Raw genomic sequence first — 14359 nt, forward strand, 5'->3', positions numbered from 1 at the left:
TCTAGAGACATAAAACTTGCCTGTGGGCTAAAGTTTTACTCAATTAGATCCAACTGAAATTTTATGATGAAACAATTATCAAATGAGTTGAAGAATCAAGTGATTAAGACTTGCCTGTAGGCTAAAGTTTTAATCAACGAGATTCATTACAACTATTATGATAAAACTTAAGAAATCATGTTCCTTTTCTTAATCCCTGTGGGTAAATTAAGATATATGATCTAAAGTTTGCATCATAAAATTAAACTTTATGATAGAGATGGAAATAATCATAAACTAAATAAATTTATTTGTTTCCATCATCACTGATAAAACTACTAAACTATATTCCGATACATAATTGTCTGTGGGCTAAATTATGATCATAGTCCAGTATTTAATCCTAATTAATCATACAAATATAATGAAATTGCCTGTGGGCTAAATTCCATCATATTAAATACAATATAATTAATCACAAATGATATGTCTAAAACTTTATGTGATCAAGATAAACTGCTCAATATATAATTTTAACTGATTAAAGGATGTTGTGGCTACTCCCCAACCAAATTAAAATTATAAGATCACTAGACAATTATCAATTCATTGCCTAACCTTTATGTGATTCAAACTTAAGAGAAATCAGTAAATTAAAGATGTTATGGCTATTCTTTAATGAACTGAAATCAAATCACATTGGCAAGTAATAATTTAAAAAATATTTTAACAAACAGATTATACCAGATCGTGATGGGAAAGTCCAAATATATGATATTTAAGGGGACTAGTGGCACTAGATGTTCTTAAGTCTTGGCCATAAAACTAGTATGCCTCCTCAATTCATATGCACTCAATGTATAATTGTTTGGGGGTATAAACCTAAAAAAAATTTGTAGGGTATACACCAAAATTACATGGTTCACCTATGATAAATCATAAATGGGTGAACTAAATCAATGGACCAAATGTGCTTAAATTCAGGCACTACCGTAACTAAAGTTTATGACGAAGTCCAACTTAATTAGGAACTAATATAATTCCATCCTAAATTTATGCAGTGCTAAAGGCATAATAAAAATATTGCATAATTTAAAACAAAATATTATGCTTAGGACAAATATGCATAAACTTAAACATTAAACTCATATATTCCAAACAAATTGCATAACTTAAAACAATTTTTAATATGAGATTTCAAAGTATAGAATTACTCTCCAAACACTAATATGAGTCCAAACCAAAGAGACCCAACATTTATTATTATTATCATTATTATTATTATTATTATTATTATTATTATTATTATTATTATTATGACATAATGGATATACACTTTGAAAATTTCAAACTTTAAGCCCATGGAAAAATGTTTTAATGCATAAAGATCAAATTTATGAGAAATAGGCTGAATTTACAAATTTTAACAATATCAAACCAAAGGAATATGTTGTAATTTGTAAATCAAAATCTCACAAACCCTAATTGCATAACTAAACTTAATATTATGCACTTAATTTGATCAAATGCATGAAACAATCCAAAGAGTGTGAATCATACCTAACTAAATATTATGGGCAATAATATTAATCATAATTCAAAGAACTTAAAGAATTATGAAATTAGTGGCAATAGCCAATTGCCTTAGCAAATATGTTTTTCCAAAATTATTAAATTGATTCTCCATAACCTAATTAATAATATTATTATCATTAATAGCAAATTGCAAATAATCCAAAAAACAATAGCCATAATTTAACAATGACAACCAAATTATGGTAAGACACCTTCTTAATGTTTTCATATTTGTAAAGATACGATATGTGACTAGTCCAAATAAGCGGTTAACTTAAGGCTTGGTGAGGATTTTTAAGACATATAATAGAGAGAGAGGGTAACTAAAGTACATAATATTACCAAAACTGAATGGTGGAAACGGAATGGGTACGGTTTGGGTAAGGTTTATCCACCCTTAATGACAAAACTACCAAGCTATATGCCAATGCATAATCCCAGTGGGCAAATTATGATCATAGTTTAGTATTTTATCCTAATTAACCCTTTAAATATAACAAAATTGCCTGTGGGCTAAATTTCGTTATATAACGCAGAGTTAACTACAAGGTTTCTTGCCTAAACTTTATGTGATTAATCCTTAATATGTAATTTAAGTAAATTAAAGATGCTGTAGCTACTCTTTAATTGACCAAAACTGAACATAATCACAATGGCAATGGTATTTAAAGCCTAATCAAACTAATTAAACCAAAACATGATAGACAATCCTTAGGTATACTCCCAGGAAAGTTGGTTGGTGCTAAGGCTCCATTAAAAACCAACTCCTTAGACAGAGTAGCGTCGCAAGGGGACTAGTAGCAATATGGCGGTTTTAGTCAGCAAGGCGTTTTAAGCCAGGGCCAAGGAACTAGTATTCCTCCCCAAGAAACTTCTCTAAATCATGTGTTCTCATATTTGAAGTAAAATTGTTTGGTTGGTCTATATAAATGTAGATTGACCTAAGGATAAGACTTTAAATAGGGTAGTACTATGAATAGTTTTATGTACTTAATGTGCTTTGAAATCCTCCAAAAGAAGTAAGAATGGAGTATTGACCGAAAGAGTAAGAATATGCATAATCTATTCTTAAAGGCACTAAAATTCACCTAAAAGGCACTAAAGCATGTACAATAAGCAATTAATTCAGTCCTAAAAAGGTTCTAAAAACAATCTTAATGAACATGCTTTTCTAAAGGCATAATTATAACAATAAAATAATATAATTAGTGCAATAAAAAAAAACATATATATAGCATGCTCAGGTTATGCATATTACGAACTCAAACTCCACAATTAAATATTTAAATTGTAACATTGAATACAATTTAAACCGAATATTCAAAATTAAAATTAAAATTCAAACAAATTAAAACTTTTTTTTTTGGAAAACAAAACCACGAACTATATTAATTAATCAAAAGCAATTGCTGAATACAATCAGGGTACGAAAAAAACCAAGAACGAGAACCAGACTGAAAAGCCGTAGCTCTAGCTAACACATGAGCGTACGTATTCGCTGATCTAGGAACAAAATGAAACGACACAGTCACAAAATGACGTTTCAATCTAACACAATCATCTATGACGCAGCCAATATAAGAATGTGTCAGGGCAGAGTTGTTAAAACTTAATAATTTGTTCAAAATTAAATAATAATTTAATTATGAATTTAATACCATAATGAAGGGAAAAAAAAAAACTAAAGGGCATTAACATTCCAAAACAAGCAATTACCAAATATTTACCATTTTTGCCAAATAATACACAATATTAAATTAGGTAATATTAGTAGGCAATAATAAACTTAATATTACCATTTACCTAAATTTAATATGTATAATGTTACTATATATTTTACCATTTGTCAAAGTAATATATATAATATTAAATATGGTAATATTAATATGGCAAATATTTAAACAAATTAACTGCCATTTACCAAAATTAATATATATAATATAAATATGACAAATATAAATATGGTAAATAAAATATATGGTAAATAACTATAATTGCAATTAATTAAAATGGAAATTAGCGTACGTACCAGCGCCGATGAAGCTCAACATATATAATATCATATTAGAATAAAATATGATGGTTTTTGCCCATATTTGTGCATGTATAAACTCACAGCATTTATAAGCATGTATATATTTTTAAGGCAAATATTTACAATATATGGTAAAAGAATCAAAATTGCTTTTTGATTAAGAAATTTACCAGTACGGCCATTCGTACTCCTTCATCTTTGATTAAAACCAAAACCAAAGCCACCAGCATCGCCGACCGGAATAAGGAGCAACAGCAGCCTGATGTCGCCGACGTCGCCTGAAGGATGCAACGGACCAACGCTCGCCGCCGATCGCGATGCCAGAAGTCGAAGCAGCAGCGGCGGTAATGAAATCCGCATCCGTCCACCACCTTCCACCGTAGTAGCGTCGCGAACCAGCCAATTTCCGCCGTCGTCGTCCATGGCAGCGTGAGGAGCAGCCAAGAACAGTCGCCGACCGCCGACTCCCTAACGGAGAGGAGAACGCGAAGATGCAAACCAGCCCATCCATCTCCTCCGCCGATCGCGTCCATCATATGCCGTCATCCATGTACGCTGTGCGACGGTGATACCCATAGCTTGCCGTCGTTGCTACCGTCAAAGAAGGCTCGTAGTCGCCGCTCAGATCACCGGCGAAAACAATCCAGTTAGTTATGCCAGATTTTTTTTTTTAATTAAATCCGAAGAAAAAAAAAATTCAGGCAATAGGTAATAATACAATGCTAAATTTCGAAAAATAAACCATGTACTAAAACTCTATGTACACGAAATTAATATTAATTTTTCAAAATAATATTTGTATCCAAAACAATACAACAAACTAGGCAGAGATTATTTGACACTGATACCAACTGTAAGTCTAAATTTATTACATAATACCATAATATGCAATAAACAGGATCATACTAACCTCTAACCGTAGCTCTTAATCGTATAATAGCGGACGGTAGGCCGTCAACCATCTTTGGCTCATACTTGACTCAGAACCGTAGATGGTGTACTTGGTAGTTCTGAGGAGTATGAGTACCATGCCTACAGCATCCCATCAATGCAGGTTTATATAGGCACATGGTGGATTGGACTAAACCTAGATGTCCAATCCAACCTATAGCTTAATGGGCCTAGTCCAACACAATATGCACCCAAAAATATAATATGAAATTGTAATTCAGTATCAGTTCAACAAAATTATTGTTCCCTTTCAACACAATTGCATTTTCTTTTCGATATAATCGCAGTTTCATTCGATAATATAAAAACAAATTAAATGTGAGACAATATCTTTTTAGATGAACTGTAATATCAGTCACGGAGCTTCGTTCTCCTACTTATTAAAATGCCGTCGTTTTGTGACCATGGTCCACATTGGAAACAGAGTTCACAAAAAGAAAGTTGTTAATTTCTTCAGTAATCCCTTTGCTGCCGAATACTCCATTTATACAGCACTCACAATTCCTACCAAGAAGCCTACATTATTGCTTAACCACATTAATCTTATAAAATTAATTGAAAGCCCGCAGGAATAAGAATGTGCCAGAATTAGACATTTTAGGAGTAGAGATATAGTCATTTAGTTTGGTAGCTAGTTGGTCTTGTGTTTCTCCTGCCGCGTGCATGGTCCTATGCTGATGCAGGGTTTGTAACACACGCACACGTGATAGCCAGAAAGTTCCCCTCATTCTCGACAATTGAATATAACGACACCGGCCATCTTTATACCTAAGTATCAGCTAGCCAACAAGAAAAACACAGTTCGAATGTCAAACAACATAATTAAAGCATTCACGGACAAATATATTAATCAAAAAATTGTATGTCACAGAACTTCTTAATTAGCTCATCCAATGCGTCAGCCAAGAACAAATTTTGCCGCAAATTATACTGTGTACCATGGTCATGGCTGATACTGCAATTGTGTTGAATTGATACTACAGTTGTGTTGAAAGAGAATTGCAGTTGCGCGAAACAGAAGCCGTTTCATCCGTTCAACACAACTGCAGTATCAGTTCAACATAACTGCAGTTCCAGACGGTTCTGTTCCGTGCAACTGCACTTCCCTTTTAATACAACTGCAGTATCAGTTCAACAAAACTGCAATATTAGCCATGGTGCATGGTCTACAGTATAACAACTGAAATTTTGCCTATAAATACCCAACCTCCCTCATCTCCACATTCTCAAACGTTAGATTTACCATCCAAAACCTTTAAACAATCCCATCCCATATTTTCTTGTTGCAAAAGCCAGGTGGACCCCCAACGTGATTCTTGTAGAAGCCTATGCGACGAGGAAGATTGGGATAGACAACATGAAGGCTTTGGAAAATAATGATACCACTCGAAACCTGCAAGCTGTCAAGAACATATCTTCTTCTGGCGGTTGCTTTCCGGTGATGTTCAAGAAGGTCCATCCATCCGCCGCTCCGCCGCCGGCGGATTCTGCTCGCCGTCCAGCCAAGACAGCACGTGATGTGTGATTACATGGGCTAGCTAGCTATTTACAGGATCAGAGTTGTTACTAAGCTAGTATAACACTCAAAAATGCCTTCATTCTTGTGTTCAACAATTATGGTAGACTTTTTAGGGATATATGATTATTATCGGTTAACTCCATATAATTAAATTCTATATTGGGCAAGTAAAAAGATAGTTTAGTTACTATCAACTAACTGAACTACATCATCTTTCAACGATTTTTATTTATAATATATATATATATATATATATATTTGACACGCAGGCCTCAAATTTAATTAAGCAAAACCCAAAATAAATTACATTCATTCAACGGGTCCTAAGTCCACGGGTCCTAAGTCCATGGCCAAATCGACATGTTAAACAATCCATATATAACATAAAATAAAAATGCATTAATTTGTGACTTTATAAGATATAATCTAATTATACCATAAAAACTTGGGTCAATCTAAAATAAACTTCATATTGAAACAAATTTCCATATAAGAAATAAAAACTTTCCGTTAATTAATTAATTAATTTCATATCAAAATCACATTTGCATGAAATCAATCAATTACTATTATAATGTTATTTTAAATTATTAAACACTTTAATCTAAAATATTATAATCATTGAAACTTACCTAAATAGCATTCAATAATCACATTAAGAATCACTATTTAAGGAGAAAAATAAATATTTCAAGATTATAACAATATAGGGACCCTACTAGTAAAGAAAAAACGGAAGTGCGTACACACAGAAACTGAAAATAACAACCAATAAATAACTAGGGAAAAAACAATCAATTTGACAGTAAACAAACCAAGAACCATAAACACACATAACATACTTAACAAAAACATAAAACCATTTAAAAACAACCTCAACAACACAAATTTAAAAAAAAAAAAAAAAATCAATACCCGAAAACCCCACCCCGCCGGAAAACCCAAAAAAAAGGGGAAAAAAAGCCACAAAAATGGAGAATCTCATCTACAACAACCCACTAACCCCAACTAACACACCACCCACACCTAAACCTGGAAACCACCCACCCCACCCGCCACCAGAAACCACCGCAAACAATCGTTTCTACCACCAGCACAACCTCCCCCAACCCAGCACAAAAAAACATACAAAGAAGGAACCCCAATCGAAGACATAAACAGAAAACTAAACGAAAAAAAGAGGAAAACAAAATACCTTTATGCACCCCAATAGACGTGGCTTTCCTGAGCCGTTCGGACCGCCGAGACAAAGAACCAACCATGGAGCCTTCGAATGAACGAGCGAGAGAGATACGATAGGCAACAGTGGGAAGAGTGGACAGAGAAAGCAAATAACAAAGGCACAAAGAAGACGGAAAAGAAATTCAAAAGGAATAAGAATATAGAAAATCACGGTAACTCAAAAGGAAAAAAGATACACACAGTTGCACAAATACAAAATTCCCCCGCATGTTTCAATCCAAAGCATCTAATCAAACTAATCTGCACCCTTGAAATAAAATAATGGATGGTAAGAATAGAATCTAACAATCTCATGTAATTGGTGATCTCACCAGATCCAAATCATATATATATATATATATGCCTTGCCCTATTTCTTAAGTAATGATGCGATACAGAGATAAGTCAGGAAAAGAGTTTTTACGTAAAAATCTCATGGAGTTCTCGCGTGTTGGCCGGTAGATGGACTAGAGGTCGGACAATTAGACGGTTCAAGTTGTTGATTCTGTCAAAGCACGCTTCAAGCTTATAAACTTTCTAACTCCCTCTTTTACATAGAATCATAGAAAAAGCCATATGATGCTTTCGCTGTGCATGTATGAATTTTTCTAACAGTGGCATCAAGAGTCGGACTTTTTCTAATGATTTTATGCTAGATTAATTTGTGGCTTTTGATGTTTGATCAAAATAATTCTTCGGTTAATTAGTTAATATAATAATTTGATTATTATATTATATTTTTATTATATAATAATATATAAGATATATTATTATAATAATAAAAGAAAATCAGTTTTCGTTTTCGGTGATCTTCCCTGGTTTGCATTTGCTTATATTATATTTTTATTATATTTATATAATAATATATGAGATATATTATTATTATAATAATAAAAGAAAATGCAAAGAGTTTATGAATTCGTTGCATGCATGCATCTCCGATTTGCGAACAATATATGATATTTTTCAAAGAAAAAGGAGATTTTGTTTTCAAAATGATCTTGCATTTCTTTCCTTAGTGTTGCGGCCGGTGGATATTGCAAGAAAGCTGATCGGAAACCGGCGGTTTGCTCTAGTGGGAGACATGGCAAGAAAATAATATTAGAATATTACCAATTATTTTTAAATAATTTTGGTAGTTTTATATTTTCAAAATATTATATGTGATAATTAGAATTATGAGTTAATTCCACCAAAGGTCCTTTGTCTTTGGTGTCAATTCCAATTTTAGTCCCAGACTATTGTTTTTGCCATTTAACATCCCAGACTATTATTTTTTGGACACTTTTAGTCCTTCTCATGACTTTTCCTATTTTTAGTAAGGGTAATTTTGTCTCTTCATATTTTTTTTATTTAACCGATTTTCACTGATTTAATTAGGTTAGGTTAAGCAGACCGGTTCTTCTAATTATTAGATTCAATCCACAAATCCCTAACGTACTCAAAACATCGAATGGAGACCATAATCGAATGAAAGAAAACTCTATTATGATGAAATGGCTTTTGGAGTTTTTACACCTAATTTCTCATATCTTCTTTCTGCCAAATCCATGAAGTTCCAAGAAGTTTCAAGACTGCAAAATATTTTGTCTTTAGTTTATCAGTGTAACATTTTCTTAAAATTCTGATGATATATAAATTCAATACACTGTATTTAAGATGCACACCGCAGAATAATAACATACGATAGAAACCCCATCCACCATAGAATTTGTACATACCAGTATTGAACTCTCCACCATGTCCTTCGCTATCCATCAGTTTCTTCCAACGAGAGATTTGGGGCGACAAATAATTCATTTTTATCGATTGCAAACTCCTTTAGGGATTTAGAGATTTGGAACTAGAGATTTAGGGCAACAAATTTCCCCTTTGCTATCCTCTATAGTAGCGTTGTACGATCTCGTTCCCCGCTGGGTGAAGGAGGATGATGAAGCCTTGAACTTAAGCAAATGAAGTTGCGTACGCTAGGGATTTGTGGATTGAATATTATAATTAGAAGAATCGATCTACTTCACCTAACCTAATTAAACCGGTGAAAACTGGTTAAATAAAAAAGAATATATATGAAGAGACAAAATTGCCTTACTAAAAATAGGAAAAATCACGAAAATGACTAAAAGTGTCCAAAAAAAATAGTCTGGGATGTTAAATGGCAAAAACGATAGTCTGAGACTAAAATTAAAATTGCCACCAAAGACAAGGGACCTTTGGTGGAATTAACTCATAGAATTATATTACCGAATAAAATATGAGATATTTTATGTTATATTAGTTATTATCATATTTGAAAAATATTATATGTGATAACTGAAATTATATTACCAAATAAAATATGAGATATTTTAGATAATATTAATTGTTATCATATTTGAAAATAATTGAAAATTAATTACTACAAATTAAATATGAGATATTTTGGTAGTATTAGTTATTATCATAATGATTATTTTTTATATTTGAAAAATTAATATTTTGAAAGATTAGATGATAATATATTATTATTACCATTTCAAATCAACCATTCTTTTGGATTGATGTGGGATGTGGTTTGTGCATTAGAATGTTGTGTTATTGAGGTGTGTGCTTGGTTATCTTATATTTTGTTTTCCCTTATGAAGAGTTTTGCTTATCTAGTCATATCATCCTATCCTATCCTATATCCTATATATAAAAAAGCAAGATGTTTTTGGCCAAAATTTTTGGCTCCAATTCCCGCCCAATAAAAACACAGTCGTTTTGGGTGTTTTGTTTTTGGTATTCGAATTCATTAAATACATTAGGATTTAAATGGGCTTTTTTTTTGGAATTCGAATTCATTAAATACATTGGGATTTAAATGTCTTGAAATATTAAAAGTTACTTTTACATATAAGAATTGTTTTTGAATATCAGATATTCAGTACATAATAAATATAAATGGAAGATGGCTGTTGGTATCTTCAAGACTAAATATTAATTTTAAAATGAATGCTGCTTAAACATAACACTATAAATAAGTCTAACCATCGACAAAAATTGAAATGCTGTGCTGACTGATGACCGAATCTCTCCGGAGAGGAAGCAGCGTAGAGTTAGAGCCTGCAAGGGAAACGTCCAGAGCCTACTCAACAACCGTTTCCAGATCACATTGAAGCCAATGGAAATATCTGTGGAAGAGAAGCATATACTCGGTAAAGAGGGAGCCGAAGCATATGGAGATGGGAAAGGTATACACTTGAAAAATTCGTGGTACTTGAGGATGAAGATATTTCATTCTTTACTAATAGTGCTGCTGGTTACTTTTTGTGTTGATTCTTTCTCTCAGGTCATATTCAATTTGAAGCAAAGCAAAGGTAGATCTAGACAATACCCATGACCTTTTTTTTGGGGCTGCCTTCAAATCTCCATGATTTAAAAAGAAAAGGTATGTACAATGCAGTCACTAAATATCTAATTTTCACAATTTGCATGTCAATAAAAAACTCATGAATTTAAAGTGTAATAAAAGTTAAACTAAAATATTTGAATATTATATGATCTAAAGTGAAATTAAATATACAGTGACAAGGAGAACATATATTGAAATAGATGCAACTGTTTAATTTCCAACACAATGGATATGAGTAACCATTGGCTTCAGGATGAAGAATCATATAGATGCAAATATGAGTACAGTTCTGAGCATACCTGAATTTACAGCTTTAAATCTACTACTAATTTGTGCTTACTTCAAGAAATGGTAGCTACAGCTTATTTAATCTTTGAAAACCTGCAGACCAAAGTGTATGGGGTTACTGTTAACATTTTAATAAATTTGATAAATAATAATACTATAAATGCATTATATTTTTAACAGTATATCAACTTGGTACTGATCAAACAAATGAAACAATCATTCTAGGGATTCTGAAATATTCAAACAATCTTTCATAGCATAACTGTTATTCAGTAATACATTTTTTACATTAGCAAATAAACTCAGTTAACATTTTCTACTCAAACAAGATTTTCATTCAAAAGTACATGCTAGGAAAGTGGTTGTTACATCAGAATGTTGTGATACATTTGCAAATAAACTCAGTCCAAAACTTTATTCTTTATATTGTAAGTTGGGACAATATCTATATATCAATTCATTCTAAATCTTCCTGATTGTATACAAAATAAATCTCCACTTTGAGGATCCTATCCCAATACCATCTAAGGCAGTTATGATAGTCTAAGACCCACTAAAATGCTTTAAAGATATTATCATATGATGTCAAATACTGTCTCCCTTACGCTTCTCATTAGTGCAGTTCAAGATAAAGTGATGCTGACAAGAAAACTATGAAGATGACAATGTGGGTAAATATTTACTTAGAAAAAAGTACTAATTCAATAGCATAATTACCCTGTTTGTGCAAGCATGGATGCTACCATTGCAATTAACTAAAAAGAAAACCGTAAACATTGCTCCTCTTTTGCATATATGTGTCGAATAAACCACCTAAAAATAAAAGGGATCTTTAACATAGCATGACCAAGTGACCAACACTGTCCCATGTCATTCCTTTGGAATTTATGGTTTAAAAAAACAAATTTCCCAAAAGAATTTAAACCATAACATCAGTTCAAAGCACTGTCCTTAAAAACATATTACCAATCAAGGCTTATCTCATAGCTTCTACATTGCATGAGTAATTGTGAAGCCAATAATCAGATTCTCAGCAACCAGAAATTATTAGAAAATGTAAATAAGTTAATAAGACGAAATGAAATACTATGAGTAAATAAAACCATGCAGACGAATGACAATTGTTTATTATGGCTGAAATAGAAATTAGCTTCAAAAGAACAGAGTATTCAAGAAAATCACAGTTGAGTTGTAGAAAACTTTGAATTTCCTGCTTTTCAAACCCCAAGAATTGAGCTGCCAGTTCATCTTGAGGGCAATGGAAGAATTTAATGAATATGGAGAGCCTTTGGCTGTTGTTTGAGGGCAATGCTTGAATTACAAATGGTTTTGAATTCCATGTATAAAGAAAATTTGAGTTATATGTAATAATTATTAACGATTTGCATTTTACTCCCAGCCACAAAGATGTTTAGACAACATTTAGTTCATCAATTTAAGCCCACAATATTAGCCCTAATTCAAGTGCCGACCTTAAGCAACAAGACGAACAACACATGCAATCCCAAACATCGTTTTTGATATACCAAAACTATGAGAGAAGAAGAAAAAAGTAAATTGTGCTGCTTACCTCGCTTGGTAGAAGGCCGCCCGGATGCCCGACGCTTCCACCGCCAAGAATTTGACCGTCTTAACACCGCCAGAAAAAGAAGTCACCGGCGCGGATGGTGGCCCGGACCCACATCTCTTCGACCGCTGTCTATCAGTTCCTTCAACCAAACTTGCCTGAGGCATAAAGTCGGAGACGCACAGGGATTAGCCGGGGAGGGGAGATGCCGAGGCTATGAGGCAGAGAGCGGCTGAGGGGTTGAGTGGAGTGAGCGGCTGAGGGATTTCGATGGGTGAGGGTGGCAGAGCAGATGGGTAGTGTTAGTGTCTGGGTGTGTGTATAAAAATTTGTTTAATAAAATCGGATAATTATTTTTATTTTACATTTAATTTAGATTAATAATTGTTTATTAATAATGTGTTGAAATTATATTTTGATCCACCTTTAAAAGTTTAAATTTAATTATTTGTATTATGTTAGAATAGTTTGATTTTATTTGAATTAATTATTTATTGTTTATGGAGGTGTGTAAATTTTGGTGAAAATTTGGTTAATTGAATAAATCAAAGAATTTCGATTAACAGTTATTTAAGTCAAAAACTTTGATTCGATTATTGCTTATATGATTTGTAAAATTTTGATTAACAAATAATTTGTTTTGAATCTATCAGTTAAACGAATTGACTGATCAGTTAATCATAATTTTAAATATATCTTATCTTATATATAAAAAAAAAATAGATGTTTTTGGCCAAACTTTTTGGCTCTAATGCTCGCCCAATAGAAATGCAGTTGTTTTGACTTTTTTTTTTTGGAAATTCGAATTCATGAAATGCATTAAAAAATTTTTATTTTTATTTTGAAAACAATGCATTAAAATTTAAATTTAAATTTTATGTAGAAACTTAATACTCCGTACCAAATAAGAATTTTAATTTTCAAAAAATATTCAAATATTTTATTTCTCCTAATCAAATTAGTCACAATATAATAATATTAACATCCTTATATATGTTGTAACATTCTTATATGTGGTAAAACAAATCTCTATAATAATATAACATTGAATACATAGACATATTGAAACTTAATTTAATTATAACATTGATGTTTATACTTTTCATTCCGTGCATCGCACGGGTAAAATACTAGTATATTTCTAATATTAGGGTTTTTTCACTATAGATATTAGGTGGAATTGCATTTGGTTCATTGGTAAAGAGTAATATCGAGGTCTATGAGTGTTGATCTGTAGTTTGTGCAAGTTCATTTTGAAGAGTTTCTGTGCGTGTGCAGTCTGTGCGAGTTCCTTATCAAGAGTTTGTAGTATGTGCGAGTTCAATTTGGTCCATTTTTTAATAATTTATACCCCTATGCGTGTTGGTTTGTAGTCTATGCGAGTTCCATTTTGCTTATGTAGTCATATCATATATTTCAAAGATTAGGTTTTTTTCACTAAAGTTATTAAGTGGCATTGCATTTGGTTCATTGGTAAAGAATAATACCGAGGTCTGTGCGTGTTTGTTTGAAGTCTGTGCGAGTTTCATTTCACTAAAGATATTTGTCAACGATTTGGGTTTTTTCTCTAGATATTAGGATGCTATACTCTCTACATTTTAGTTGACATTCCATTTTGTCCATTTTATAGAATTATAACGACGTGTGTGCGTGTGTTTTATGTTGTCTGTGCAACCTCTATTACATAACAATATGTGTATTGGGTTTGATTGGGTTTTAAATGTCGTGTGGTTTGTATGTTTGAGATGGTGTGTATGTGTTTGTAGGCAACAATGTTGACGATTGTCAAAATGTGGTTGAAGATAGTTCCTCTTCAGAGGACTTCGTGTCTTCCCCTATAGCATTACTTCGTCG

At 32.3% G+C, this 14359-nt stretch overlaps 2 long non-coding RNA genes across 2 annotated transcripts; both read right to left on the bottom strand.

The window, feature by feature from the left end:
• Positions 1 to 5140: 5140 nt before the first annotated feature.
• Positions 5141 to 7369, bottom strand: LOC116019031. Its single transcript, XR_004098656.1, has 2 exons — positions 7255 to 7369; positions 5141 to 5319 (listed from the first exon to the last, which is right to left on the bottom strand). It is a non-coding gene; the product is annotated as an uncharacterized LOC116019031 (long non-coding RNA).
• A 3470-nt stretch (positions 7370 to 10839) lies between these two features.
• LOC116021010 lies at positions 10840 to 12793 on the bottom strand. The gene is made up of 2 exons (XR_004098874.1): positions 12509 to 12793; positions 10840 to 11031 (listed from the first exon to the last, which is right to left on the bottom strand). It is a non-coding gene; the product is annotated as an uncharacterized LOC116021010 (long non-coding RNA).
• Between the last annotated feature and the right edge of the window lie 1566 nt (positions 12794 to 14359).

This window comes from Ipomoea triloba, chromosome 5 (assembly GCF_003576645.1).
Source record: "Ipomoea triloba cultivar NCNSP0323 chromosome 5, ASM357664v1".
Taxonomy (NCBI): Eukaryota; Viridiplantae; Streptophyta; class Magnoliopsida; order Solanales; family Convolvulaceae; genus Ipomoea; species Ipomoea triloba.